Source organism: Drosophila suzukii, chromosome 2R (genome assembly GCF_043229965.1).
Source record: "Drosophila suzukii chromosome 2R, CBGP_Dsuzu_IsoJpt1.0, whole genome shotgun sequence".
Classification (NCBI taxonomy): domain Eukaryota; kingdom Metazoa; phylum Arthropoda; class Insecta; order Diptera; family Drosophilidae; genus Drosophila; species Drosophila suzukii.
The window spans coordinates 15,601,717-15,623,132 of record NC_092081.1 but is presented as its reverse complement, the minus strand read 5'-3'; positions in this window follow the sequence as shown (position 1 = coordinate 15,623,132).

The following is a 21,416-nucleotide window of genomic DNA, read 5'->3' as shown; positions in this document are numbered from 1 at the left end:
ACAAACCTTTCCATTAACTGACTCTCTCAGACCTCATATGCGACAAATTCACCAGAATTAAAAGACATTAAACGACGTTAGCGGTCTCGTGACACAAACAAAGCTTTACATAAAAAACACGCCAATAACAAAGTCGGCTAAGAACAAAACCCCCAGACATACGGAAAAAATAATGAAAAGAAGAGGTAAATGCAAGAGAGAACCAGTTTTATATTTGTTTTTGTATCGAAAGAGCCGGCCGGCTTTTCTGAATGACGGCGAGAACTGAGAACGAAGAACCAAAAGTCGAGAACCTTTTTCGAGCCGGCGAAAACATTATAACACGTTCTTCCGTCTGGCACTTTAGTGACCGGTTAAAGTGCGTTTAACCGTTAGTTATGTCACTCCGGCAGGTCGAAGTAAAGGTTATCCAGAGCGGAAGTTCCCCGACTGAAGCTGAGAACCCGGCTCTGAAAAGTGGGTCAACTATCTGACAATCCTCAATCTGCCTTGCCTGCAAATACAGGAGTCAGTGAACCAGTTTGTGTATTAGACCTTTGGTAAAATGGTTTAATTTATTAAACTTTTATGTTTAAGAATATACAATTTAACAAGACAAACCATTTATGTTGGTTCAAGACAAGTTTTCTACACTGAAATTTCTATGCCCCCAAGAGCAATAGATCTAAACGTTTATTATATTAAACAGAAAAAATATAAAAAGATATATGAACGTACTTCTTCTATTCTTAAAAGGGAGCAGTAAGAATTCTCAGTTTTTAATTTTATGACATATTATGTTACCATATAACATCTGACCATATAAAAATGTACAGAAAATGTATAAAAGTTTTCAATACATTGTTACTTTTTTAAAACATATAGCTTTTTAAAAGTACATTTAAATATGTAGCCCATTGAAATGGAAAATGAATTTAATATTCAAGCCTCTTAGGTCAGCAATAAAATTGATGATTTATCAAAATGAAGCACCTTAGAATTCTTCGCAAAAGTACTCTTAAATTATATATATTTAAATATTTAGATTAATTTATTTCGATTAGATCTTACTTTCATATTATGCATGATATTAATTATCAAAAAAACATTAATTACTCCCTTCTATTTGGGCTTCCCCTTTGTTGTATGGTAAAATCCCGATAGATAAGACCCCTCGAATCCATCGTCCCACATATTTTTTCTCCGTGCAGCAACACCGCTTAGAAATAGGCAAATGAAAAAGCAATAAAATAGTTGCCAACTTACACTCATTTGGCGCCGTCATCCAAAAGCCAGTCGCAGTCGTCCGGCAGAAGGAGGCAAGAAAAATCCAACATCCAAAATCCAAAACATGAAGTGAGGCAGCGGTGATTGACCCAGTTTCCCGAGACGACAACAACCTACCTACCTACTCCTCACTCACTGGATCTGCTGGCTATATCTGCAGCTTTTGGATCTCGGAGTTGTGGAGCTACGACTATCTGAGGCTGGAGATGGAGACTTTGCTTTTGCCCGGGGAAGTGCAATGCACTCTAGTACAGCACGGGGAAAAAATTAAAGAAAAAATCTTGTTTTTTGCAGCTAGTTGCCGATTCTTCAGAAAGCCAAAAAACGAAACCCGCTTGAGGTGGCAAAGTGGCAAGGGGCGGCGGAGTAGGGGGCGTGGCGGGCCTCCAGCTCATGCAAACAACACGTCAATGCTCTCTGGTAGCCAAAAGCCACCGCAAACGCCTCGACTAGTTTAGATTGGACTTAGACAACCCGATCTACGCTGCTTTTTGATTTTCTGCCATCAGTTTTCTACCATTTTTTCTTGTCTTTTGTGGTTTTACAGACAAACACGAGTAGAACAACAATAACGAGACAAATTGCAGCTAAGGAAAATCCGCACAGCCAGAGACCCACACGAAAATACACGCTTGACTTGGTCATTGATGCGACCGCACTTGGTTTAAAAAAAATTCGGAAAAAAAATCTGAGAAAATCCAAAAAGCGAAAAGCCCGGCTCATATGCTCATACTATATGTTTTCGGTTTGGCAGACGTTCACTTGCGGCGTTGCCAAGTTTCTCATTTTGGTTTCTGGCCAACAACAAGTGCTTGGCCTGGCTAAGTGCAGCGGAAGTGCTTCAGGTGAGTCTTAACTTGGTTGGGCTGGGCCTTCTCAGCCGGGTCTCTAAAATTGGAAACAGCCAGAGTTTTCAATAGGCCGCAAACGCTGTCATAAACAAATGATATACGAAAAGTTTTAAGAGCTTTGGCCCAGTACATGCAAATTATTCGTGCAAATCAATGCACTAAAAGTTATGGGCACTCAAGGACGAATCAAGACTAAGTATGCGCAGTTAATTCCATTCGCTAATGGTCTGTTAACTACGTTCATCGATCACTTTCCGCATTCTTAGATATTTCAATTATATTCAGGCCAATAACCAAAATAAATTTACCAAAGTTTATATAATACTTTTTTAAATGTTTAACTATTTTTCTTTATTTTACTTGTAACCTTTCATTGCAATAACAAAGGGCTTTTACAATCAACTATCATACTTATTTATACCTTTATATTTATTCTAAGAATATATGGACAAAACGCCTTCTTATTATAGCAATCTTAAATATATTATATATGGCTTATAAAAAAATGCTTTCCTTTGAAAACACATTCAAATAAAATCCGCTGCTTATGACATTAACTTAAAATAATGATTCTATAAAATACATGTATTTAGAAAAATGTAGTCCAAGATTTCCGATCATAAAATGGATAAGACATTTAAAAGATAGATTCCGATAGATACGATATGCAGATATTTAATGGATGACTAACTGCTGACTCAGCCAATTTAATCAGTCATTTGTGAATACGATTAGCAGGTAAAATATTTTCAGAAAGGAGTTGCATCACAGTCACCTCCCAATCAGAGGAGTCAAGTGATCCGAGCAGAATAACTAATGCCAACTATTCCCGCGATTCATTTAGTTGGTCGTCTTGGCCAATTTCACATCACGCCTGAGATTGATGCCACAAATTGGTTCACATGGCATGCTGACTCCTCTGCCATCGAAAACAAAAACACACACAGCTCCAATCTGCTACTGTTGTAATCTTACAACTTTAATTTCTGTTTTTCTTGGCTTTTCCACTTCTTCTTTAGTTTTTGTATTTTGGTTTTGGCTAATTTCGGTGCATTCTCGCGCATTGAAGTGCCGACGTATGTTTTGTGATTATTGCAAAGCTCTTTTTCCATTTGGTGTCTCGCCTTTTCTTTCATTTTTTTATTTGGTTGGTCTAAGGTTTTGCATGTGTGTGTTGCCTGATTGTGTGTTAATTAACTTTGGCATCAAGTGGAGGGCGGGGCGGGTAGATTTATGCCGTGGTTATTACAGTGGATACTGCCAAAGTTCCCCATCCATTAACACTTTCGGCGTTGGCACTCAGAGAAAATAACATTCAAAGATCGGGAAAATTGAAATAGTTTATTCTTTAAAGAAAATAATCCGTGTTTGATAAATAAAAAATTTTATTTGATTTATAATTTATTGATTAAGAACCTTTGTTTGTCCTGAATCTTTAATGTACAACTTAGAACGTTCTTAAGCTGTTGTAGTTTTCGTTAGGGACAAGATCATTTGAAACAAAAATCAAAGAACAAATCATATTAATTGCAAGACACTTAGTTGGAGTCCAAAATATCTTAAATTCAAGAATTTTGTTACTGAATTCATAACAAGTTTTTGCCTTCAGTGCATATAATTGCCAAAAATACTTGTACTTAGCCAGTGGCCAATGTCTTACAGACACTGAGATCTTCTGCAGCGCATTTTTTATCGCCTGCCAATTCGTGGAATCTCGAGTGGAGTTTAATTTTGGGCCGGGTTTATTAACCGTTGACATTTGTTTAACGCACGTCGCCGGCTAACAGTTAACTCCATTTAATTTGGAAGACGAAGAGACACAAAGTACTGGCTGTGCCGTTATGGCACATTTTCATGTTTTATATTCCCAGGAAAGGCTCAGCCACTCCGGCCCAGTTTTCAGTTTTCTGGCCCGGCTTACAAAACTGACAGCAAGTGGAGATACTTTTTCTTCTTTGGCCATTTGTAATTGCCATGGCTGTGCCGCAAATCAATCAAATCGAAGCCGGGCAATTTGTCTAATGAGTTGTTGCCACAGGTAGCGGCAAGTAGCAGCAGTCGGTAAATAGGTGCTAATAACTATTGCCAATTGAATGAAATGGACATGGACCCCATCTCTACCTCCATCTCCCCACCGATTTGCAGCAGCCCCGGCAGATTTGCAATGCGACCTGATGCAAATGCTAATTTGATTGTGCCGCCTGTCGCTTGATTGATTGCCTTGCACAGATAGATACCCACCTATAGCCGTGGATACATAGATACAGATGCACAGAACCCAACTATCAACTCCCAACTCCAAACTCCTCCGGAATTAATGCGCATTTCGATGAAGCCGAACGCTAAAAGGAAGCAAGTTCTTAGACTTATCGCAGTTGGCATATATTGAACTCTGCGGCTGATAAACAAAAGATACATATAGCCGATCTAGTGCATATTTATGAGTGTGTCATTGTAAATTCTAAACAGTGCAAGGTAGCAGCTGAGAAGTTTTTCGAGAAGCAACGGCATGTTTCGGGTCCAGCCGATTTCGCTGAAATGAAAAACATTTATGTACCATATTGTTGTATTGTAAAACTAATTTATTTAAAATTGTAACATAGAAAACTACCTATTTTAATGAAATTCTAAGTAAAGTGTTTTTTTTTTGCTTGCTAAAGGTTGCCTTTTATCCCCGGATTTTAAATCATGTTAAACAACGCGGCTAACAAATAGTGCTAAGAAAAACTTTTCAAAAACAAAGTTATTTTTAAAATAGGCAACTGTGATTATTTTTTTATTCAATAACCCATTTTAAATCTCAGAGTTTAAGGATAAAATGAAATGTAAAAATATTTTTAGCTACAAACTCTTTGCAGAAAATTCTTTCTTCCCCTTTTATTTCCCCCAAAAAACTCCTGCAATGAATGATTCATGCGAAAACCCACTTAAGGGCCCAAAGTTCCCACTTCGTTTTTGGGGGCTCAGTAAAGTGGCCGACGTTTGACACTCGGAGCCACGTTCATAAGCTCACGTATCTGCGCTTTTGATTGTTTAATGTTGTTGCCTGCACTGTTTGTTGTTGTCACTTGCTGCTTTTTTTCTGTACATTACTTTTGTGTATTACTATGGCCTTTGTCTTAAACTAAAAACATTTGACATTTTCATCAAGTTTAACTGCATGTAAACAGCTCAACTCGGCGAGCGCTCTCTTTTTCCTCCATGATTTAATGTGCTGGCTACGGATTTTTCACTCGGCCAACGAAAAACATTAAGCCAAATATGTTAAGCACGATCACATGGCTCTTATTTTGTTTTATGTCATATGTAAAATGGCCTTTTAACGGCAGCCAATGATGCAGCATATTTTGGCTAACCAAGGGGAATTGGGCTCAATAACGGTTTATGTTTTGAGCAGAGATCACAAGACACTTAACCCAAATCATTTTTAATACACAGATTAAATTGGACTAGTAAAGCATAGATGTTATCTAATATTACACCGCATCAAAGGTGTTAAAAATAAGTGCCTAAATCATAGACTTGTTGTAATAATTAATATAGTTTGTAAAGCTTTGCTAATAAATCAAATGACGAGTTAGCAAGTTTACATTGAAGACTTTAGGCAATACCTAACCCACTTTTTAAGTAAGTGCATAAGAAAACCTTTCAAATAGTTCCCCTAATGATTTCCCGATGATAATCTACCTTCCCAAAAATTGAGATCAGGCCCTCTGGGAATCGCCCAGAAATAAATTGAATATTTATCAACAACTTTCCCATGGCTAATGGTTTGTTTTTATTTATAAACTGTTGACTCGTGGCTCAAGGACGATGGTTGTTTACTAGTCTGAATCATCGACGTGCGTTTTTCGAATGATTTTTGCTTTGGCCTGCAGTTTTCGTGTAAGCCAAATCCACTTGGTGATTTTCGGGTGTCATATTTTTGAAATCTTAATGTCGGACTTTTAGCGAAGTGCACGAAACTTTTCACACGCAGCCAAAATGTTGCCGATTGTCTGTTATAGCAAAATGATAAAAGCCGCTTGAATGCAAAAAGTCGAGAAAAAAATAAAATAAAATAAAAGACATTGTTGACTTTTCAGCTAGGCTTTTGTTAGTAACTAACACTTTCTTGTCAGGAGGGAAAAATAAAAAAAAGACACAGAGACAGCGCACAAAACTCGAATTTGGGTCAAACATTATTCAAATACAGCGAGCGACGACGCACAACTGAATGAATGAATAGTGAGAGTGGGGCGAAGACTTTGGCGGGGATACGGGGGATCGAAGGGGTCCGGACTCCAACGATCCACCGATCCGCCGATCGGACAGCTGACCAGCCAAGCAACCAGTCGGCCACTCGGCCATTTAGCGCCGTTTGCTGTCCCGCCCCGTCGCGTACCGCTTCCAAAATGCATAAAGCGCGCGCTCGGTCTTTTGGCTTGGAATCGGGCTCTTGGCTGTTATGGCTATGTTTTTTTTTGCAGAGAAAAAAAATAGGTAACTTGTAGGATGCACAATTTCTAATACATTTACTTTTTGGATAAAACCCGCGTTTACATACTACCCAGGTCATGTAACACTAAGTTAGTGAAAATATTGACCTAATTCTTAGAAAAGGTTTCATCGCTTATCTGTATAATACTAATGATCTTTGCAGCTATATTTTACAAATATTTATTAGTGTATATCCTAAAAGATATATTTTTGGTAACTCAATACAAATATATAGGACCAAAAAAGAAAGATCTAGGACTTTAGGTAAACCATCTTAAGAAATAGCTTGCAATTTCTCTCCGTGCACCTCTTGGCCATTGGAGGCTCCTAAGTCGGTCGGCTGGCCTGTTGGTCTGCTGGTCGGCTGGAGCGACTGCGACTCCAGCCAAGCGACCAAGCTGTTGACCATTTGGCTGCGGCACGTCGTAAGAGTGCTCGATGATATAACCAGGCCCGGGCCAAAAGCGCTAAACAAAACAAAACCCAGCTACTAGCAAATATGTATGCCAAACGGATCGGGGGATCGCGACCGAAGCGGGAGTGGGTTGGATTCGGATTCGGTTGGTATGGAACGGCATGGAATGGTATGGAATGGCAGGGGCGGAGCTATCAGGGGGGGGGCAGCTCGCATACCGCCTGACAGACTGACTTAGTGACTTAGTAGCGACTAGAGGTGCAAGCGATTCGTCACGGGGGCGGCAAATCGTTCGTGATTGCCGAGAAAGCAGTCACGCAGATTCTAATTTGGGTCACCAACTTTTAGTCATCTATTTTTGTAATTTGTCAAGCTATTAAGTATCCAAAAAGTTCATCCAGCCATTTATTTGGAAGAATAAAGATAAGTCACCCAATCGAATTGGCGAAATGGAATTTAAGGGTTATTTTATAGGTAACAGCTGCAGAATATCTATGTGTATCAAACATTTTAAGCTACACCTATTTTAGTAAAACTAATACATTATCACTACATTAAAGAAATTTTTTTGTTGAAGAAATATCCTGAAAACTGAACAAAAATGTAACATATTCCATTCGTGTCACGTAATAGCCAGGACTACTGTTTTCCGTGATCTGTCACGTGGCCATCGCAAAACGGGGACTGTGACTATGATTTGGCTTGTCTTTGGAGTATCTTCGTAGGCTTTCGCAACTGTTGTGTTTTTTGTGCATTTTTTTGCAGCGCTTCGTTGATTTTTGCAGCTTAGCCAGTTAGTCCAGCGCTATATTGGTCGACGGTTGCTTCTTTTCGGGCTGCAGTTCTGCCCACTCATAGACACACTGAAAATTTGTTTGGCCTAATCACGGCCTGTAATCTTCCACGCGCTTTCTTGTTTGGGCGTGGCTTTTTCGGGTCCCCGGGCCTATCCTTAACCGGTTGAATAGCTTTTCTACTTTGGGGGCTATTCCAACCAAATAAAATCCTACATGAGCTCCTCACCTCACTCAAAAATGTTGACCATTTGCCAGAGATTTTGGCTCAAAGGCTTCGGCTTGGGCATTTGCTTTAACTTCTCCTGCTGCCTCCCTTTCGCTTTGCCGCTTGTAATTGCCTTGTCACGATTTTGATTGTGTCTGCTGTATCGGTATATCGCTATATCGGTATGCCGGGGAGATCGGGGGATTACTTTGATTCCCTTTGTATTGCCGTTGACATATTTATCTATTTTGGCTTCTCTTTTCATTTGTTTTTATTCGGGGCACATCAATTTATGGCCCTCTCAAAGGTAAACAGTCGACAAACGTGCGCTAATTTCCACATGGAATTGATTTTTTTCGGTACTTTGGCTATTACTTGGAATCTGTATTGTTATAGGATCTTGCCGGTTATGCAATATTGAATTTAGTCTGGTGGCATCTTGGTAAATTTATCGACTGATAGGGGAAGCGGATGCCACGGCGTATTAGTGATATTTCTGAAGACTGAAAGGAAAAAATTCAATAATAGGTCAAATAAATTGAGGAATATATTTATACATTTTTATGTTATTAATAACCATTACAATGTTATAACATGATAACCTACAATTCTGGATCAAGTGCTTGTAAATATGATATTTATTTCTTATAATCGTCTTTAAATTCCATTGTGAGTTAATTTTAAAATATTATAAGTCTTAACGACATGTCTTAAGGCAACAAACTTTTCCCTCTACCCACTCGATCCAAACTGTTATGTGATCTCTGTTGATTTATGCATCCAAAGACCATTAAAACGTATAATAATTGTTTTGATTTTTTGGAAAGGGCCACCCAAAAGTGTGATCGAAAGAAACTCTTTTTATTATTTTCACCCATTTTGGCGACGTGAGTTTAATTTGTGCCTCAATTTTTTATGGCTGTTATTTATTTATTTATGTTTACAGTGCTGCGTGCATAATTTTCCCTAAATTATAATTCATTTACCCGCCGATCGCCCTTTTTCGTCTTGAGGTTGCTGTTGTTGTTGATGTTGTTGCTGCTGTTGTTGTTGCTGTTGCTGCTGCCGGCGTCGCTGTCGACGGCGATTATGTGATTTTTCTTGCCGCAGTACGTTCGTCATAGCCATTTTATTGTCGTAGTCGCCGTTGTTGCTGCCGCTGCTTCGTTTTCACTTTCTATCGCTCCCCGGCAGCAACAGCAACATCACAGCAGCAACAGCACAACAGCAACACCACGGCAGCAACAGCACAACAGCAACAGCAACTTACATGTGTGCATATATTTGTCGACACGCTGACCCAGTTTCTCATACCAATACCAGCGAACGTGGAGGCACACACTGGAATTAATATTATTATGGTTGGTTTGCTTGATTTTCTTGCTGGTTTTCGTGCCTCGACGTCCGTCTTTTCCCCGTTTTCTTATATGCAGTTCAGTTTACGGGGAGCCGAGGAGGAGGAGGAGGAGGTGGGTCCCCCAACCCATACACATATTTCCATTATCAATTATCGTACGCCGATCGTTCGATATTCGGCATTATGCAGCATGTGGGTCTGGGCCCTCTGCCTTCGCTGACAAATAATTGAAATTGAAGTTCGATCGGGGATCTTTCGGTTATGCATTTGCCTTAATTGGTCGGTCATCAAAGATCCGGCGAAAAAAAAGCACATGGCATCTATAAGGACGGTGGGGCCATGACTACGGAGTTTTGGATCTTTTCGGCTGGGGGGAAATGGGGGGATGGGGGCCACATTTCTGCTTCGCTGATTATGTCTGCAACAAAAGCTCTATTAACTACGGAGACGAGACGCTCGCTTGGCGATATCGATCAGAATCACGAAAATGTAATGCACATTAACTAAGCATTTCGGCATGCCCTGCGAGAAGGGTACATCTGTTCTTTAGGAAGCTTTAACGTTTTTGGAATTTGGATAGATGGATTACAGTACAAGTCCTTATGAGTTGGTATAAGAGGCATACATATATCATAATTATGATAGAAATTATTTTGGTAAGCTCCAAGCTACATTAGATACAATAACGAAATAAAGACTTTTCTTATTTTGAAACATACATATAAATTTTAATTACATTAACGTTTTAATCTATTATATTTTTAAAGTAATAATTTTTAATGTAGGTCATTGGAATGTATAAAAAAGTGCATATTATAAAGATATATAGGCTTTGTTAAGCAGTGAATTCTAGAGATTTCTGTAACACCCCTTCATTTAATCTGTGAGTCACTATGAAAATTACTTAATTTGTAAAGTGGCTTATGTTATGTAAATTTTGGAGTGGTAAATGTCAATCTTTTAAATAAACTCTGACTCAACTTAAAAATGTGATTTAAATTCCAAAAAATTGCCTTCAAGAGTACGTAAATATTCGTTGGATTCTTCAGCGATTTAGCAGTTTCTTCTTGCCGCTTTTGCTGTGGTTGGCTGCTGCTGCTATTGGGCTATTCAACTATTCGACTATTCGACTACTATATATTCCTGCCCTACGTCTGAGCCACTTCACGCGTCAATGAAAGCGAAAGGAAAACTGAGCCACTGAGCCACCAGCGGGGCTCACAAAGTCGTAGAAGAAAAAGCTCGGGCTGAAACGGTGAGGAAATGGTAAATATTGGGCAAATCTCGGCCATTTTGCAACTGGCCAACAAAGAACCACAATCAGAGCAGCGTGACTTTTTGGGGGGAGAAAATAGGTGATGGTTTATAAGCCATTCCTTCACTTCTTTGGGAATTCGAGGAAGAAATTAATTTGTGTCTTCGAGCCGTATGCAAAAATTAATGTCATACGCATAACGGTGAAGTGATGTAACCGCTGTCAACTCAAAAAAAATGTTTATGAATTTAGGCGGATGGTCGGAGCTTCCCATTTGCATATATATAAAACGCACACACTTGCACTTATAGCCTGGCCAAAAGAGTGTGTGTGTGTGTGTTTAATATGCGAGCTACAACAAAAAGCCAGCAACAACTATAAACAAGTTTGCCTATATATCTATTTTTTTCCTTTAATAAATAAATACAAATTTTTGTTGCTTTTCCGTTTATTTTTTTTTTTAGGTGAAACATGTTAGCATGCAGTTACAAGTGTGTGGCTGTCGGCTGCCCCCACCCCCCTCTACCCTCTTTACCGCCCAGCCACCCCCTTGCCACCCCCTTTTGTGTGACCCGTTTGTAAGTTTGTCTGTTTGTCGGCATCGCTGTCTCGCAGTTGTCGATGCCAGTGTTGTTGTTGCTGTTGTTGTTCCTGTTGCCGCTGTTTGTTTGTTTGTTCAAGACACTTCAACACTTGAGTTCAAGTTTTTGTTGTATTTCCTTTCCACAATTTTCACACAGAGAGCACTCCACAAAGTGCACTTTTCATCGACTCCGTTGGGAGTTATCAACTGGCAAAACCGAGGGGTAGAGATATGGGTATAAGATATTAAATGAAACTTTATACCTCAAATATATAAAACTTTAACAAATTTATAAGAAATAAATATTTTTATTTAAAGGGCTATAAAATTGATTGATAATAAAAAAAGAAATAAGTTTTTAAAAATCGATCAGGGGTTTTTTTAAATTTAAGATCATTTTATAAAATTTCTTGAATCTTAAAAAAAAAGGATTTAAATTGACTTGAAAATACTAATTTAAAAATACAAATTTTTAACTGAGTTTATGTATATTATTTAACAAACGGATAATGAATAAATAACTATAACTCATTTATGATTAATAGTTAATCATCTAAAAGATATAATTTCTTATAAAATATTATCTATTGGGAAAGGGGCTTGGCTATTATAAATTAAATTCCTCATTCCAGGTTATATACAAACCATTTCACTAAAGATCTCCCAAGTCCAGTCTGCCCTAAATCCCAAAATAACCCACATAATCTCTTCTTGACCAAAGCAACACTCGACCTATAACTTCCGCTTGCCCGAGGCGCATCCGTTAGATAAACATACCAGTGCAAACGCTTTTCGAATCGGCTTACGTAACTGACCTAAGTCAGTCGATGTTGCGTCGTCGTCAACTGCTTAACATTTCTTATATAACCCCAAAGACCCGCAAACTAACTGCCGTGTGGCCTACAAACCTGCATCCCATTCATGATTCTAGACCCAAAAAAGCACACAATACACCCATGACGATTCAAGATACAATATCTTTTGTTTGTTTATTGGTCCGCTTGAGAGATATTTTATTTATTTCTAATTTTATTTGGTGTTCGACTTCCGTGCTGTGGGTCACATGCGTGACTCCCGATGTCTCTTCGGCTGCGTTCGTGCCGTGGTTTTTATTTTCTTTTTACTTCTGTGGTATTGACAACGTTCGAAGCGTTTTGATTACGCGGCCTTGAAAGTGAAAAGGTGTCGACTGTGGCCCGGCCACTTTCGCTTTTTTTCCGTTTTTGTTCAACAAAAAGTAAAAGAAATAAATCAAAACAAAACTTTTCTGTATTTCTGGGTCTTGGGTTTTTGGTTTGAATACTCTGACAAAGGGACAATGAGGTGTTTTTAGGGATATGGGGTTTGTTTTTAAATTGAACAAAGGTAGGTTGATTGATCTGTAAAACTGAAGTATGGTAACCAAAGAGGTGTTGTATATAAAAACACGATAGTAGCTTAAATACCTTCAAATTATATTTATCAACATTTTATATCAACAGTTTTAACAAATCAAATAGTGTATCTGATACTTCGGCTTGCCAAAATCAAGAACAGTTCGCTTACTGAAATTACAAACTTAAATAGCAATTAAATCTGAGCGTTGATTCTGACACTTTTCTGTGTTGGTTTGGGCCCTATCAAATGTCAAGCATCTGTGCCCACGCGACACCCACTAAAATCAGTCCTAAGTTTTACTTCTTTTGGCGGGCAGGAGGCTTTACTATTTGGCCTGCTCTTGTGGTTCATTTACATAAAATCCAGGCAAGAGGCCTGGCCAACTCGAGAGTTAATTGTCGAGGCAACCTCATTTCATAAGCAGTTGCATTAACAGTTAAAAACACATTTTATTTGCCGCTGCCTTTAGTTTTTCTGTTTATATTTTGTTTTTCGTTTTTCTCGTCGGCTGGAGGCAATTAAATAACACGGGGCAGTCATAGCTAACAGGGCGAACGATTATATAAGTCAACGCTCACATATTTAATTGTCTTTAACTACCCCGAAAAAATATAATCGTAATAATATTACATACGCTTATGCATTTTTCTTTTAGTTCAGGCCGATTGCAACAGATACGCTTAATTGTTGTCTTTCCCTTTTTTGGGGGGCAGCCAAAAGAAATAAGAGCCCCCCAAAATACTTTTCCTGCGGGTTGCAGTTCCGTTAACGGTTATTAATTACGCATAACGCCGAGTTAGGCGACAACAGGTAGAGATGAGAGCCAAGTTAAATGATATTTAAACCACCATTTTGGCTTTTCGCGTAATCATAAAAGCCGAAAATCAAAACTAAAAACCCGTCGTCGCCTGCGTCATCGGCGGCTGTGCCAGTTACATGGACTACATTTCGAGATGATCTCTCGTCTCTGGGGCCCCGAATCGCATCGTATCGGATCTCCAACCAGTTAACCAGTCGTAAACCGGAACTGGCCCGCATAACGGTAACCAGACAAAGCCCGATCTTCAGACCCAGTAAAGTAATGCCCCCCCCCCCCCCACCAAAACTCTCACTCTCACCCGGGAGTCTCTTGCATTATTCATCCACCTCGCAGCAGAGGCAACATCCACATCCACATCCACAACCGCATTGTTGGGGCATTTTCAAAGTCTTCCTCTTGACCTTGGACTCAACAACACGGCAACTTGTCGTCGCCGTTGTTTTTGTCGTTGTTGCTGTAGTTGGTGCCGTAGCCACCGAAACCAAAGTTGTTGGAAAGCAGCGCCAAAAGCGTGTGCCACAAAAGAAAGCCAAACCACTTTTACTTTCAAGCTCAAGTCGAGTCGAGCCGGCGAAATGAGGCAATGGCAATGCAATGTTGGCGGCTGTGGGCTTATGATTTTGGCGCCAAAATCAAGTGCACATAAAATAGCAGAAAATTCACTTTAAAGCTATATTTACTGGTAAGTATTGCAGTAACATGTTGGTTAAGTGCCATACTTAAAAATGTTAATATCAATTATAAAACCTCATATCATGGTTTATGGAAAACCATATTATCCAAAACCATTAATCACTATTAACATCTTTAGATACATGATTCCTAAAATGTCTAAAAAATATTTGTTTTAGTGTTTACAAACATCACATTAAAGTAATATTTTTTCAATGGGTGTTTTAATACACACATTGAAAAGAGGAAGAGTAAGGAAAGTGAAACTTCAGGGATATACCCATAGCAACCTAATAAAAATGAATCACTGTGTATACCTGTGAATCATTAAATGCATTCACACAGGAAAACATCAAAAATTTGACCCACTTTAACTGAAAAGTACAAATAAACCTTATTGCTCCCCCAATCAACCATCTTTTGTTATCATAAACCACTATTTCCCTTTTACACTTCTTCAAGTTTCCTCATCTCAAAGACCAAATAAACTTGAGAACATGCTCCACTTCCCCAATCGTAGTGATATGAACAAAATTGTGTGATCTTGACATGTTTTAGCATAATATATAACACATGATTTTACGTCTAGTTTGCAGTTTGTTATACTTATACTAATTACATTCAAATGTAATTCATTTTATTGTACTTATTTATTTATTTTGTTGGCAGCCTGTGGTCTCTTGTTTTTGGGGATTTTGGCCGCTGCTATGAGAAATGCGACGCAGAAAATCACACATATTTTTGTCGATTTTATTGTTCTCTAGGACGGAATGAACCTTTTTTTGGTGCTATTTTTAAGCAAAAACAAACGAGAGAGCGCTTTGGGGATGATATATAGAGTCAGAGAGACAATGACAAATTCGTGAAATAGCCAAGAAGATACGCATTTGCCCAAGGCAAGCAAACTTTGGGATTTATAGGAATAAAAGGAACTAATTGGAGTTAAATAATATAGTGTACAAGTAAATAATAATAATTTTTAGATTGGTCATTAAATGCATTTATAAAAATCAGATAGGCATATAAACTTATTATGAAAATATTGAATACAATTTTTTAAAGAATTGTTGAGTCCTTTGAAATATACAAATTTTATATAAAGTTTATTTAAGTATTTCAGTTTTGGATGTGGTTTAGTAACAAATTGAAAAGGAAACAAAAACTAGTTGCATGTTGTATATTCCACTACTTGGTGTTTCTGGTAGTGATCTATCAAGATGCCCAGTACTTAAAAAGAATATTTCCAATTTGTTTTATCTCCTTTCTTTATGGAAAGACACATTTTATGAAGTTGCTGCTGCATTGTTTAGACATAAAAGCCAGAATTGCTTTTTTTTTGCCATTACTAGCCGACGTTACAACACACTGGGATACTTAAAGATACTTTTTGTTTGCCAGCCTCGTTCGCTGCATCAGCTGCACATGATAATGAAAACTTCTTGTGGATCGGGCCATAAGTGCTGACCTACTTTACAGTGGGCCCCCGGGTGGGCGAATGGCAAAAGGGGGCGGGGCAGGTTGACGTAGGGGGGGGAACCACAGGCAAAAGAAAAACCAAAGGAGAAATAGACACCGTCTAAACAGAGTCAGAGATCGCAGATACACATATCCAGACACATTCCACTGGCACAAATGCACAAACATTTCCCTCTCTTTTTTTCGATTTGATTGGAGGGGATGGGTTGGTTCTTGGGGGGGGAGGAGGGCCCACCAGTCTGGTGGAGTCTATTTTACAGCTGCTGACCCACTTTTCCCAAAGTCAAGAAAATTTTTGTTGCTCTAGCTGTTGTTGTTCCTGCAGCATAGAACATTTCTTTCAATGCGCCCAAAAAAAAAAAACCGAAACCGAAAAATTGAAAGTGAATTCTGGTGTTGGGCTGCTGCAGCCCCTCCCCCAACGCCCATCCCCCCACCCACTTCACCTTCCCCCTGCAAACAACTCAACAATGCCGCCAAGCAAACAACAAACAGCACCACCAACAACAATTAACAACAATTTCAATTTTAAGGGAGCATTATACACACGCATTTAGTCAAAAATACACTTGCACAAAAATGTGAGATCACATTTAAATAATTTATAAAGAACAAATTAAGTATTACAAATTACATTTAGATTATTAGAATCATAAATAATATTTCCTTTTTGCGAAAATTAATATTTTATAAGGTAAAAGAAGATTACAAATTCTATTTTAATGTTTATAATTAAAATATTTCGAATTGGTTACTTTAGAATTACATATTTTTTAACCAAAATCAAACTTATGAACAAAATTCATATGTATGTATGATATAATAAGATGACTTAAAAGTAGCTAAAGGTTAAAAGCAACGACAAATTGCAAACAACAAAACTTGAACTTTATAAATTGACAGTTTTAATAATTCTAAATTTATTTACTGAAAATATCTGCAGATAATGTATTTGGGGCCATTGCAAATAAATGCAATATTTTATTTTCCGTGTGTATATAATTCTTTACGACTTCAGGGCGCATATTTAGGTTTGTTTGTATTGTGTTGCTTGTATCTGTGTGCAGTAAAGGAAAAAAATGTACGAAAATTGGGTCAATTTGTTGTTGCTGCTCTGTTTTTTCATCGGGCGTTCTGCTTGCAACAAGTGTCTGGCCCTTTGCGAGGGCAGCCATCTCTTTCGCTCAGCGGACGCGGGTCTTGCCCTAAGATAAGTAGCCGCCCCTGCCCCGCGTACCGCTGCCCCTCGTACCGCTTCCACGCCACCCACCTTACCCCCCTCGCGAGGTTGATAAAGACGGCGACGCCAACGCGCAGCTGAAAATAGAAGCGCGCGCGCAGCTTTCTTGGAAGACTTTGGATTTTTTTTCGACTGCTTTTTTTGAAAAGGGCGCCCCTTGTAAATTTTGACGCACCAACACACAGATACGCGTTGATTAGCCATGTGTGCGTGTGTGTTGGCGTTGAGATTATTTTCTAGCATTTTTTATATTTTTATTGTTGTTGCTGGGGTCTGTAAGAAAAGTAGGCCAATGGGTCTTTGGGTGAGTGGTTTAGATTTAGTTTTGTTTTGTCTCGCTCTCTTCCTCTTGCTTTCTTTCGATTTCGCCTTTTATTTGGGTGGCCTTTATTAAAGGGAGTGTTCTATTAGTTCCATATACCTCTACTTATTTCTGGCACCTGGTGTAAGTATTGTTTTAATCTTTAACATCTGGTAATATTAAGGGCCTTCATATATTTTATATATTAAATTAATTAAACAATAAATAGTTTTAGAGATTTCCTTATACAAATTTTGCTCAGCTATTCAACATTTTCCTTTAGACTGTGTTGCTTAGTATTACTCCTTTATATTGTATATATAACTAATTTAAATTTTAAGTATATATTTAAAATATGAATGTAAAATACACAAATAATTTGAATTTGGATTGTTATGTATTTCCATATACCTTATGTTTTAGCCCTTCTCCTAGCCCTTTCTATGCCCTTTTCTTTATGTGTAAATACCCAACTAGGCCCATAAATCGCTTTTATATTCAGCCTTAGGCTGGGCCACTTTTCCCCAAAGATACTTTTACTATGCGTAAAATTATTTCATTTTAATGTCCGCTGGAGCTGTGTAATTGTTTCAAATGGCAGTGCCGACTGATTGGACCGAGAGAAGGTAGATGGATGGATAGCATTTCCACTCGACAAGTTGCGTAAGGAAAATATCGAAAAGGGGGTGAAGGGATAGGATATCATTTTCGTCTATGGGTCACTTTGGTTGATGATTTACCATCTGGCCATCGCACACAAAATGTCTCTATTTTGCGTGGTTCGCTTGATTTATAACGGAAAATTCGTTTAAGCAAAACAAAACGCTAAACAATTTTTGTGGGCCACGTTAATAAGCGCAACATAACGAACATAATATCTTAACTTGGTCATCAGGCAGAGCCGACAGCCCAACAAAAGAAAAGGCATCTTTAAAGCAGCAACAACAGCAGTCGGCCCATTACATAACCCCTACACTCGGATACAGATACAGATACCAATGCAGATACAAGCCGAGAGTGAAGCTGAATCTCAGCCAGAGCTTGGGTCTGGGTCTTGGTTTGGGCTCGAGTCTGGGTCTTAGACTCTGTGGCCAACATGGCGTATGGTGTATGGTCTATGGTCTATGGTGTACGGCGTCGAAAAGAAAATAGTCAATGTATTGTGGAAAGAAAACAACAAAGCGCGAAGAAAAAGAGGTGAGCGCGCTGCTGTTGTTGATTGTTGTTGCTACACTGAGAGAAAGGACGAAGTGATATAAGTTTTAATAATATTTCATAGTTATAAGTATACCCATTAGAACTTATAACTATGAAATATTATTAAAGTTTATATCACTACGACCATTATAATAATAAATTTATAGTTATAAGTTTACCCATTTGAACTTATAACTATGAAATATTATTGAAGTTTATATCACTATGTCCTTTATAATAATATTTTATAGTTATAAGTTTACCCATTAGAACTTATAACTATGAAATATTATTAAAGTTTATATCACTACATCCTTTCCCTAACACCCAGTGGTTAATAGCTCCTAAAAATTAAAGCTCAAGATATATGAACGTTATTTATTATATAAGATCAATATATCATTAAACCTTATTTTTATAAGAATTACTGTTTCATATAAAATAATTTGGTTGTACAAAGAAGTAAGATACTTTTATTTATCCAAAACTTATTTTCGTAATATTAATTCTTCCGAAACTGAACTAAATTCCAGTTCTTCGGGTGCAGCTAGATGCCCCATTGTTGTTGCGGCGGCTGTATTAGATAGCAAAATTCAGTCTCCGTCGAAGTCGGCATAGAAAGTGAAACCGCTGTGTTGGCCACACGATCGTCGTTGCCAGGCGAATACCAACACAAAAGAGAGGGAACGAAGCCCGGCTCTAAGATATAAGCCAAACAACTAACTATTACTCAATCTGTGCTAAAAAGAAAAAAATAAAGATAGATGGATAGATGTAAAGTTGGTCTCTCTCTTTCTCTCTCCCTCTTTCTTGGGGCATGAAAATAAAAATGAAGTAACCCACTTTTTTCCGTTATGGTTTTCATAGTCGCTGCAGCTAAAGTCGGAGATGAGGAGCCGAGATGTTGGAGGCACAACAATGCGGAGCGGACAAAGTGGAATTGGAGTGTGAAAGATGGATTGGATGACAACTGAATCGAGATGGATCGGGATCTGGAGCTGGGACGGGACGAAGAAACCGAAAGTGACGCTGATCGAAGGGGTCCAATCTTTCATCTTTTCTACTATCCCTTTTAAATAGCTCAAAACCACTCATGTAACTGACTATCGTATCTTTGATAAGCGTGTGACTAAAGCAAAATAGTAAAAGTACTACTGCTCAATAGACCATTCAAGTAACTTATTATCGTAGCCATAGTTTAACACAGTTTAACAATTAAAATTAAATAGACAGTATTACAGTCAGTTAATGGATGATATTATATAAGTTATTATATTAAAATAAAGAAAGAGTTAAATTTAAACATAAATCAAACTTATTCGTTTAAAATGTTATTGGATCAAAAATTATATTTCTTTTTCGGTATACCTTTTAAACTATTTCCTTCTTATGAAATCATTATATATCATTTTAAATTAAATGGCGCCCAAACCTTTCTGTTCATGTTTTTCCTTTCCTTATGCATATATTCCAACTCACTTTATTCTCGAAATAGTGTCTTCATTTTTATCAGCCTCTGCTTTGATTTAATATATATTATTTGCATCGCTTACAATAAGTGCAAAATACAATTTCAGACTTACCTTGAGTTCATAAATTCCAAGTCCCTTGGCTTGCCTAAAACCTCTTCCCTTCATGATTTAAGTCCCGCCAACAATTCTTTCATAGCGGCAATTAGCATTTATCAGCGCGTCACACAGGTAAGACAGAAAAAAGTGTGTTTGCTGCCCCATCTGCTCGTTGCATTCGCAAATTTATCACTTTTTGCTGCCGCCGCTCATAACTCATACGCCTCGTGGCCGCGGCGCTTAGTTTGGCAGTAATTGTGCGGCAATTTTTGACCGCCTGCCAAAACCCAGATGCATTCGATGGTGGGCCGGGTCCTAACTTTCACCATAAGCTGCTTAGAACCCTTATCAAAGTCCGGCTTTAAATTGAGGTATTCGTTTTGTGGCTTGTGGCTACCAAGCGACACCCACAAGTTCAAAGCAATTTCACTTTTTATTTCGGTTAGAGTGCATGCGCAATTAGCTTTCATCAATCAAAGTACTCAACAATGCAGCTAGACAAATTGGGCGCACGCAGCAGCAGTTGACCAAGATACAGATACAGATGGAAAGAAAGTTTTAACCGAAAGGGCTTAGCTCGGGCCCAAATGTCTGTAAGTGATTATCTGCCCCAGGTCGGCATGCGTTTTGGTTTTTCTCCTGTCGGGCCTTGGGTTTTTTGTTTGGGCTTTCTCTGGCGCGTTAATTTGTCGGTTTCTCGAGTTGCATTAATTCTTTTTCGCTTTGTCGTTTATAAATTTGCTTTTCGTTTCGGGTTTGTCTTACTGTCAAATTGTGTCAACACGGTCGCCTTGCGATTGTCTGGGGTCCACCGCATTCCCTTTTGCCACCGGGTGCCCTGGTGTCCCAACTGTCGCGCCTGGCAGCCCGAAATGCATTGCCTTGTCTTATTTGTCCCATCGGAAGACAGAAGACACGGCCCAAAAGAAAGACCCTACCCCTAGCTCTCTTCGGGGCCCAAATGATGCGTCTCTTTCTAGTCTTTCGCCCCAACAGATCACTTTTGTCGCCTAAATATGGCCGACATTTAATTAGACATTTTTTGGCAGGGCTTTTCACATCATATTGTGTGTTGGGCTAATTGCAGTTTTGGGGCTGGGTTGTAGAAATTAATATTTTTAAATGGTTCACATTAAGTTAATATTTAACTACAGTTTAATTTATTAAGAGAAGTCAGTACAGCAAAAACTTTAAGTAAAAACAAATTTATTCATAAAATAGTTATTTAAATTTGTAACCAAATTAAATGAATTAAAAATTATGTTAAACTTTATAGAAAACATGAACTATTATTAAAGCGATTTTCCTAAAAGATTAAATGGGTCTAATATGTTTTAAAGATAATTAAAATAGCAAAAAAGCCAAAGCTGTAGAAATTTGTATGTAAGGCAAACGAAAATGATATGCTGATATATACTCTAATACTCACTTTATTAATGAAATAAAAAACGCTTAATATTTTTAAAATTGACTGAAAAACAATGAATGAAATCATATTGCCTGATAGAAAATACTTTTAGCTGAAAAACATGAAAATTGAAAACGCATCACCAGAAG